The following is a 10,823-nucleotide window of genomic DNA, read 5'->3' as shown; positions in this document are numbered from 1 at the left end:
GAAGAAGAAGAAGAAGAAGAAGAAGAAGAAGAAGAAGAAGAAGAAGAAGAAGAAGCCGCCAATTGTCGGGCACATTCTTATAATCCCAGTACTTGGGAGGCTGAGTGAGACAGGAGCATCCAGGTTCTCAGCCAGCCTCAGCTACTTACTGTGGCCCTCCGCAACTTAGTGAGACCCTGTTTCAAAATAAAGAAATAAAAAATTGGGCTGGGGGTGTAGCTCAGAGGTAGAATGCCCCTGGGTTCAATCTCCAACACACACACACACACACACACACACACACACACACACACACACACAGTGCAGAACAAAGGGTCCCCAGGGCACGCTAGGTGCCAGACACTTCCTGCAGTTTACACAGCCCATCGTGGCCGCCAGGCTCTGGGCTCCCTGGATGCAGGAGTCTGTCTTGCTTCCGGCTACATTTCCTGGGCCCTGACCCGGGGCCTGGCATGTAGCTGATCTTCACTGAATATTTATAGATTGAGTGAAGGCTCCGTGGGTCCCAGCTCTGTCCCTTCCTGCAGTCCCTTCTCTCCAAGCCTGTCTTTACCTGTAAACAGGGAGACTGGGCAAAAGAACTGAGCTAACAATGAACTTGAGACCTTCGCGTGCAAGGCCCTGGATCGCGGAAAGCCAGCCGCTGGCCTGGCTGCGAATGTCAACGCCAGCGTGGGGCACTGTGATATGTAGAGGAGACAAGGGCCCGTGGGACCCAGCCTGGCCCACATGTGCCTCAAATCCTGCTCGCTGTGTAGCTGTGCCCACAATTCAAATTCAGTCTCCCAAAGTTGTTCTTCCCACTGAGCTACACTCCCTTCCCCTTAAATATATATATATATATATATATATATATATATGTATATTTGTGTATATTTGTGTATATTTGTGTATATTTGTGTGTGTGTGTGTGTGTGTGTGTGTGTGTGTGTGTGTGGTACTGGGGATGGAACCCAGGGGCCTTCTACCTCTGGGTTCAGAGCTATTTTATATTTTATTTGGAAACAGGATCTCTTAAACCAGCTGAGGCTGGCTTGGAACCTGCAGCAATCCTCCTGTCTCAGCCTCCCAAGCACAGGGCCAGCTTTTTGTAAATTTTTGAAACAGTGTTTCACTAAATTGCTGAGGCTGTCCTCAAACCTGCAATCCTCCCATCTTAGCCTCCTAAGTACTAGGATTATAGGAATATACCACCAAGCCTGGCTTCTTTCTTTCTTTCTTTCTTTCTTTCTTTCTTTCTTTCTTTCTTTCTTTCTTTCTTTCTTTCTTTCCTTTTTTATGGTACTAGAGATTGAGCCCAGGGGTGCTCTACCACCAAACTACACCTCCACCCCTTTTTTGTTTTTTATTTTGAAACAAGGCCCTGCTAAATTGCTAAAGCTGGCCCCAACCTGCAATCCTCCTGTCTTAGATCTCAAGCACTGAGATTACAAACTCTGTACTGGTCACACCACTGCATCCAGCTTCTTCGCCCCATCTTTTAGACGAGAAAATCAACACTCACAGATGAGAGAACTCGCAGGCTCCCGCAGCACCTAGGAGACCTGGTCACTTGAAAGCATCTCCTGAGTGTCCACGGGGGGCCTGTCCCTGAACCCTGAGTGACATCCCTCACCGCAGTTTATCATCCCCATCCTACAGGTGAGGAGACAGAGGCTCCCGGAGCCAATGGGCTGGCCTGAGGCCCACAGCCACACGGGAGCATCTCCCGCCCCACCCTGGCCTCAGCCTCAGCCCCCCCCCCCGGTGCCCACGCTGGCCTGGGGGCTGGAATCGGAGCAGCGGCCTGGCCACGCTCTGTGGTTCCGGAAATGCCCTGTGTCTGCACCTTGATCTCCACACCCACGGTGCCAGGAAAGCCCAGCAGGGGCGGGGAGCTGTGGGATATTTATAGCAGACGTGCAGAAAAGCTGCCACCCCCATCTGTTTACCCACCAGGCTGCTCCCGCGGCCACTCACAGCCTGGACAGCCACAGACAGACCCTCGCGGCAGCCTCATCTATTTTTTCCTCTCCATTCAATCTTGCATCATCTCAGCTTCCAAAATAAACTTCCCCAAACCAGCCGAGCTCTTTCTGGCCCCGGAGCCCTGCGCCAGAGCCCCCTTCGGCCCCTGCCCCCACATCAGCCCAGGCAAGAGCCACCAAACCCAGCCCGGCCCCTCGGCTGCCTTGGGCCTGGATTTAGAAGCAGCTGCTTCTGCCCCCGGCAGGTTTGTGACACTCCAGGGCCGGGCGTCTGCGACAGTGCGGACACCAGCCGGGCATCCGTGTGCAAGGTTCCCCCAGCCAGAGGCTGAGGATGATGCTCCATCGGAGGCGCACACGCACAGCGCCCATAAGCCTCGGCCGCCTCCCGTGTTGGGGACGCTCCTTTCTGATACCCAGGGCCTTTGCACGTGCCGATCCCTTAACCTGGACGCCTTTTCCTCTCACCAGTCTAACTTTCTAGATCCCTCAAACCCAAACTCAGATGTCAACTCCAGGAAGCCCCCTGACCGGCACTGGGGGGCAGGTATCCTGGGCCATCCTACTTTCCACTTCAAAGGGCATTAGAAAGCACACCCAAGGTGAATGGAGCTGCCATAATCCACGGATCCCTCAGCCCAGGCCTGGGCCCCGCACCCACAGGCCCAGGAAGAAGCTCTCCTCTACCTGAGCCCCAAGAGGGCCATTTAGTCTGTCCACATGTTACAGAGGCCCAGGTCACCTCCATCATTCCAGAACTACAACTCCAGCCTTGTGTTTGACCCCTCGAGTTGTGGGGTTCTCAGGCCAGTAACTCAGAAGACCACTTCTTCTGAGTTTTTCCTTTTTTTGCAAGAGACAAAGATAAGAAATGGAGCCAGTGTCTGTCAGGAATATCTAATCCCATTTAAAAGAAATCTGCTCAGCCAGATTCGGTCGTGCACACCTGTAATCCCAGTCCTTGGAAGGCTGAGACAGGGGGCTCAAAGGTTCAAGGCCAGCCTCAGCAACTTAGCGAGACATGTTTCAAATAAAAAATAAAAAGGAGCTGGGCATGGTGGTTCTCACTTGTAATCCCAGTTCTTGGGAGGCTGAGACAGGAGGATCACAAGTTTGAGAGCAGTCTCAGCAAAGAGTGTGACTCTCATCAATTTAGCGAGACACTGTTTTAAAATAAAAATAAAATAAGGTTTGGGATGTAGCTCGAAGGTAGAATGCCCCTGGGTTCAATCCCTAGTGCCACAAAAAAATAAAATAAAATAAAATAAATTAAGAGCCAGGTGTGGTGGCGCACACTTGTAATCCCCGCGCTTGGGAGGCTGGGATGGAAGGATTGCACAGGTTCAAAGCCAGCCTCAGCTACTTAGTGAGGCTCTCAGCAACTTAGTGAGATTCTGTTTCCAAATAAAATATAAAATAGATCTGGGAGTGCAGCCCAGAGGTAGAAAGCCCCTGGGTTCCAGCCCCAGTACCACAAAAATAAGTTAATTAATTAATTATTTAATTAATTAAATTTTGAAAGGGGCTGGGTTGAGGTATACCTTGGAGGTAGAATGCCTCTGGCTTCAAACCCCAGTACCAAAAGGGAAACCAGAGATGTTCAAAGGTACCCGCCCCCGTGTTTTGTTTTTGTTTTTGTGGTACTGGGAATTGAACCCAGGGGCATTCTACCTCTGAGCTACACCCCCAGCCCTATTTTTCATTCTTTATTTGAAACAGGGTCTCACCAAGTTGCAGAGGACCTCACTAAGTAGCTGAGGCTGGCCGCAAACCTGCAATTCTCCTGTCTCAGCCTCCTGAATGCCGGGATTACAAGCGTGCACCACCACATCTGGCTGTTTTTGTTCTTTTGATGTAGACCCTGCAGTGGAGAGGATTAGTCACTTAGTACTTTCTTATGAGATCCGACTGTGTGCCAAGCTCAAGGTGGTACAGAGCCACAGAAGAGAGCAGGACAGGCATGACCCCAGGCCTCCTGGTGAAGAGAATCCCCTGGGCCGGGCCCAATGGCACTCGCCTGCAATCTCAATACTTGGGAGGCTGAGACAGAAAGATCACAAGTTTAAGGCCAGTCTTAGCAACTTAGTGAGACCCTGTTTCAAAATAAAATTAGGAAGGGCAGGAGGTGTGGCTCAGAGATAGGGTACCACACACACACACACACATATAAAGAGAATCTACTGGAAGAGACACATTAAGCAGAGCGTTTTACTCATAATTAAAATCCAGGCCGGGCGTGGTGGCGCACACTTGTAATCTCCTTGCTTGGGAGGCGGAGACAGGAGGATCGCGCTGGTTCGGAGCCAGCCTCGCTGGCTTAAGAGACCCTGTTTTCACATAAAAAAGTTAAAAAATAGGTCTGGAAGTGTAGCCCGTGGGAGTGTATCCCAGAGGTAGAAGGGCTTCCAGGGACCCCAGTACCACCAAAAAATAAATAAATAAACAAATAAAAAATCCAGGAGCATTGTACCTCCGAGCTACACCCCCAGCCCTATTTTTCAGTCTTTTTTTTTTTTTTTTTTTTGGTGGTACTGGGGATGGAACCCTTCTACCTCCGGGTTACACTCCCAGACCTATTTTTATATTTTTATTTGGAAAAAGGGTCTCTTAAGCCAGTGAGGCTGGCTTCAAATCTGCGTGATTCTCCTGTCTCCGTCTCCCAAGCCCGGGGATTACAAGCGTGCGCCACCACGCCCGGCTCTTTTTTTACTTTTTGAAACAGGGTCTCACTGAGTTGCAAGGTAGCTGAAGTTGTCTGTGAACCGTGATTCTCTGGTCTCAGCCTCCCGAATGCTGGGGTTACAAGCGTGCGCCACCACGCCCAGCAATCGCCATCTTAATTAGGTGAGTACGCACTGCAAAGAAAAGTCCAGGGGCCTCCAGAGCACAGGTACCCAAGAGCCCACCAGCCTTCTCAGGCCTGGGCGAGCCAGCCCAGTAAGGAGCAGGGTCCAGGGCAGTCCTGACAGAGGAAACAGCACAGGCCCAGGCCCAGAGGGGAGCTGGAGGGAGAGTGGGTGAGAGGCAGCGCCCCGGCCGCCGATCCCGGGCCTGCTGCGCCTCGGCCTGTGAGGACACCTCTAGGAATTGCCCCCATGACTGTCCTACTGTCCAGAAACTTGGGTTTCAGATGCAAGCATCACTCGTGCCACTTGGGAATGCTTCAGAAAATTAAGTCCTCCACTAAAACTCCTTAGCAACCCATTTTTTTAAAGGTTCTAATAAAAACAAGTCAAGAAAATAAATGTCCAAGAGCAACCTGGCACTTTCTGCAGTAATCCCAAACTCTCGATGACATTCCCTGTCGCCGTGAACTTGACAGAATGTCTCTCCTCGCTGACCCTGCTTCTTTACGCCCCTTTTTTCGGAGCCTCTGGGTTTGCAGGCGTCTGTGGCTTCCCAGGGTGCCTGTTTCCCTCTGTGTGGCTACTACAGGACCGGCTTTCGGTTCCTCCAGGTCCCGCTGATTTGTTCCTACGAAGGTAACGCGAGCCCAGTGCTCGCTCCCGAGTGCCCTCGGGCACTGAGCTGGGCAGCGCCAGCCGCCGTGTGGGAGGGCTGTCTACCAAGCCCTGGCACACTCTCCAGGTTGCCCCTAGGCTAGCCCCGTCCAACACAGCTCTTCTCCCCCTAGCAGCTTCCATGTGGGCTCAGAATCGACCTTGTGGTGCAAGGAACAGTGTCATCGAAGCCTGTGGATGTGTTCTGCGTCCCAAACAAGCAAGGAGCCCCTCCCGCTCCAACCGCTTTCTACATCTGAGCAGAGGGCTCAGAGGGCTCAGAAGGAGCCGGCTCCCAGCAGGTTGGGTGAGGTGTCGAGAGGACGAGGACTGAGAGGGGGTCCAGGCAAGGACAGGAGCCTCGAAACCATAACATGAGGCTGGGCTGGTGCTGAAAGCCCCAGCGCTGCCAGCCAGGGTGCGCAGGGAGGCACAGGCAGAGGCTCCTCCGTCCTGGCCTCAGAACGCCCATCCTCCAGGTGGGTAGAGAAGGTATGTGGACTTCTCCTGGGGAGGGGCTGGGGCGCAACAAAACTGTAAGCATGATCTTTGCTTCAGGTTTAAGACTCAGAATCCTGGGATCACTGAAATACCTGGGGTTATTTTCCTCCTCAGCGCTAGAGAGACTTGAAAGAGAAGAGGTTGAGAAATTCCAGCTTTCCAGGTAGAGAAAAAGCAGGAAAGACTGCGGTTAGCCGTGGGGTAGGAATACCTGGCCATGTAGTGGCAGCATCATGGTATGGACTCCACAGAGCAGCTGCGGTCTCTTCACCCCTGAGAGAGCGGGATACAGAAAGGCCCGCCGCGGCCCAGGGCCCATCAGAAGGGCCCAGCTCACCGGGGTCTGTGAAGCCTCCGTAAAGGCAAAGCATTCCATAATGGGCGCACTTTAACTCCACATTGGATGTTACAAAGAAAAAAAAAGTCTTCATATTAAAAACACTAGCCCGGCGTGGTAGCGCACGCCTGTAATCCCAGTACTTGGGAAGTTGAGTAGGAATCGCAGGTTCAAGGCCAGCCACAGGAACTTAGGTAGACTGTTTCAAAATAAAAAATAAAATAGGGTGTGGGGTATAGCTCATTGATAGAGCACCCCTGGGCTGAAAGAAGGGAGGGAGGGAGGGGCAAATGTGGAGGACAGAGAGGAAAAATGAAGACATATTAGAAAGCAAATTTGAGGTGTGGGCCTTGTTTGAGTCCTGATTACGCAGACCATCTATAAAAAGACACGCGCCCAGGACTTTCGGTTAGGATTTCAGTGTTCATCCCATCTGGTGGAGACGGGCGTGTCGGGTGGTTAGGTGGTGCAGTGCTGGCGGGCGTCTCACGCCTGATCCTCTGGCGAGGAGCGCTGGGAAGCGCCCTGGCCTGTCGTGCCTGCCACTTTCCGTGGCGTAGGAACCACCACCATGGCCGAGTTCATCCAACAGCAAGCTGTCAGTGAGCGTGGAGCTGGGAAGACACACGCACAGCCAGGCCCCAGCAGCCAGGCCCGAGGTGCTGGAGAAGTGTGCTGGAGTAGTGCAGGACAAACAGCAAGACATTTCGCAAGGCCGTGTGTGCGCGCACGCGTGTGTGTGCGTGCGTGCCTGTGTGCGCGCGCGTGCGTGTGTGTGTGAGACTGGGGGTTGAACCCGGGGGCATTCTACCTGTGCACATTGACTGCTGGACCCCCGTCCTTCCTAACTCCATGTCCTCCCGGTGGTCAGAAAGTCAAGGAGCCCGAGTCCCTGTACCAGTTCCCAGCAGGTCGTAACCGTGGCTTCTCCAGACCCCACGCTGGGAGGAGGGTGGCAAGAGACCCAGAAAAGCAGCATGGCTGGGTCCTGCCTGGAAGCTCTGGCTCGTCCATCTGCTCAGCATGATCTGGGGCAACTTCCTCCATCTCTGAGTCTCTGTTTCCTGGATGGCAAAATAAAGGTGCTGATAACGTATGTTGAGGGTGCAGTGCGGTGCCCGGGCACAGCTCCTGCAGTGGCCTCTGCCATGCAGCAGGGTACTTGGGAAACAGGGCTCCTGTCCCCTTCATAGAGTCGGGGCTTGGAAGGCACAAGGGTGAGCTGTTTATAATGTGGCCCATGAGCTGCGTGTGTGGCACACGCCTGTAACCCCAGTAGTGGGGAGGCTGAGACAGGAGGATCATTGGATCAAGGCCAGCACCAGAAACCTAGGGAGACCCTGCTTCCAAATAAAGTAGGGCTGGGGGTGTAGAGCTCAGAGGTAGAACCCCTGGTTCAATCCTCAGTATCACACACACACACACACACACACACACACACACACACACACACACGTCCCTAAGGGTAGAGTGGCTCCTCTCAACCAGAGAAGATGACTCCCATGTTGCCAAATCAATCTTTCTTTTTTCCTTCCTACTCCTCCATCTCTTCCTCTTCCTTATTTCTTTCCCTCTCCTCCTCCTCTCTCTCTCTCTCTCTCTCTCTCTCTCTCTCTCTCTTTCTCTCTCTTTCTCTCTCCTTTTCCCTCTCCTCCCCTCCTCTCCTCTCCCCCTTCCCATAACAGGGATTGAATCCAGGATTCTACCATTAAGCTACATCCCGCCCTTTTTATTTACTTTGGAATAAGTCCTCACTAAGTTGCCCAGGCTGACCTCCAAACTGTGATCCTTCTGCCTCAGCCTCCTAAGTTGCTGGGATGGCAGGCATGTGCTACCGTGCCCGGCCTTCCCATCTGAAGGGAAAATGGGGTTCCAGGGACTTATGTGAAATCTCCCCAATCTTGAAATGTTTTCAACAAATACATATATTTAGCCTGACCTATGAACATCCTGGGATGAGTCCAAGCTCCCCCCGCCCAGGTGGGGGTCATCTTATCACAGATGAGGCCCCTGCCTGACCAATCCTAAGATGAATATGGGCAGACCACAGCTGACCAAGATCACCTCCTTTGGCAGCCATGACAAGCCTACAGCTATACAAACCTCCAGTCCATACCTTCTCTGTATAAAACCCCAAAGTCGTTATCAGCCCCTCAAAGACAGAGCTAAGGACATGGGTCCCCTCGTCTCCCTGGTGTAGGTACACTGATTAAAGTTCCCGTCATGCCAGGCATGGCGACACATACCTGTAACCCCAGTACCTAGGAGGCTAAGATAGAAAGATCACAGGCTCGAGCCCAGCCACAGCAACTTAGATTCTCAGCAACTTAGCAAGATCTTAGCAGTTTCAAAATAGAAAATAAAAAGGGCTAAGGGCACAGATCAGAGGTAGAGCATCCTTGGGTTTAATCCCCAGTACAAAAAACGTGCCTTTCATGCTTTCTGCCATTAAAGAACAAACAAAGGACTGAGCAGGCCAAGCAAAGCCCTGCACAGACCAGGCACGGGCACTGTCTGGTTTAACCACAGCACAAGCTGAGGCACGCCCAGGGTAGAGTGGCCCCACCTCCGGCCTCGAGGACCTAGAGTAACTTCCAGAAGGACCCTGGGGGGCTTGGAGTACTTCCAGAAGAACCCCACAAGCCTTCTGTTTCTGGACTCAGACATTTATCCTCATGCCTGGGAAACTCTTGTGTACTGACCAAGGAAGCCAGGTACCTCACCTGTATCCACACCCCGGCAGGGCCATTTATCCCTTTATGACTTGGCCGATCATTCATCCCCTCCGTGAGTCAGTGTCTCCGTATGCAAAATGGGAATAACAAAAATGGCATCTGGTCACGGGGATGTCGGTCTACACCAGACCACTGCAGAATAGAATCTGGGCTTTGCCACTTGGAAATAGGAGTAATAGAGGTACCTACCTCCCAGGCTGTGGCCAGGATTAACTACGGAATAGAGGACTGGGGCTGGGGCTCAATGGTAGAGGGCGTACCTAGCATGCTTGAGGCCCTGGGTTCCATCCCCAGCACCACAAAAGAAGTTAACACCGCCCAAGCTCCTGGCACACTGGCTGGAACACGGGAGGTGCCCACACACCTCACTGCTGATATGAAAGAACTATTGGCAGCCAGCATGGTGGCACATACCTGTCGTTTCAGTACTTGGGAAGCTGAGACAGGAGGAAGCATCTGAGGATAGCCTCAGCAACTTAGCAAAACCCTGTTTAAATTTTTTTTAAAGACTTAGGTTGTAGCTCATCAGTACCAGAGAGAGAGAGAGAGAGAGAGAGAGAGAGAGAGAGAGAGAGAGAGAGAGAGAGAGATATGTTATTGACAATTGAACTTTTTTTGTTCTGGGACTGAAATCCATAGGCATTCTACCTCTGATCTATACCCACAGCTTTTTATTTTTTGAAACAGGGGCTAAATTGCTGAGGACCTTGCTAAATTGCTGAGGCTGGCCTCAAGCGTGCAATTCTCCTGTCTCAGCCTCCCAAGTACTGGGATTATAGGCATGTGCCGTCGCAGTCAACTGTTCAGTATCTATCTTATTATTATTACTTTTCGGACTAGTGATACTACCCAGGGTAGGTATGCTAACCCCAATCACACCCCTAGCCCTTTTTCATTTTTTATTCTGAAACAGGATCTTGCTAAGTTGCTGAGGGCCTTGCTAAGTTGCTGGGGCTGGCCTTGAATCTACCATCCTCCTGTCTCAACCTCTCAAGAGCTGGGTCTACAGGTGTGCCCCATGGTGCCCAACTGGAAATGGAAGTTTTTAATTAATTTGTATTTTTATCTCCATGGTTGAACTGTTCTTGAAAGTTAGAAGAATGCATTTCCTCAAAGAGACTTTCCCATGAAGACTTTCCACTGACCCGGCCAAGGGCCCCTCCTCTCCCTTATCACGATCGGTGCGCCTTCTGGCCGGCTGCAGGGCCCTCCCTCCAGGGCTTAGCTCAGCTCACAGGCCGCCCTTCCTCTCCATCGCCCAGCACCCCAGGAGAAGGAGGTGAGTCAGCACACTTGTCCCACCTGATAGAGGCAGGCACTGAAGGCCCTTTGGCTTCCCAAAGGTCAGGGACAGGGGCTTGAGCCCAAACGCCTGCGTCCCAGGGCCAACGTTTTAGGAGAGGCATGAATTCCTCTCATTACCTCATCTGTAAGATGGGAGAAATAAGCTCAATTTGTTGCAAGGCTTAAATGAAGAAAAGTGCACCAAAGCCCAGGACGATGCCTGCCACCCGGGACTTAGTACTTTAGCAGACCAAGACACCCCAGGTTTCCCGGCACGGTCTCGGTGCAGGCCCGCTCCCCCAGCAAAGCTGCCAGGTAGGGCCCCCATCACTCTTTAAAATGCCCTGATGGGGAAGAAAAGTATGTGGCTATTCTAAAATAACTGCCTACTGAACTTTAAATTATTATTATTACTACTACTATTTCCCGCCATACCACACTGAGTCTCCAGGAAGCAACTAGGTTAGCTCAAAATAGCTCCGTAACTCAGCACCACCCT

This window comes from Muscardinus avellanarius (assembly GCF_963383645.1).
Source record: "Muscardinus avellanarius genome assembly, chromosome: 3".
Classification (NCBI taxonomy): Eukaryota; Metazoa; Chordata; class Mammalia; order Rodentia; family Gliridae; genus Muscardinus; species Muscardinus avellanarius.
The sequence above is the reverse complement of the archived record's forward strand: the minus strand, read 5'-3'. Positions refer to the sequence as shown.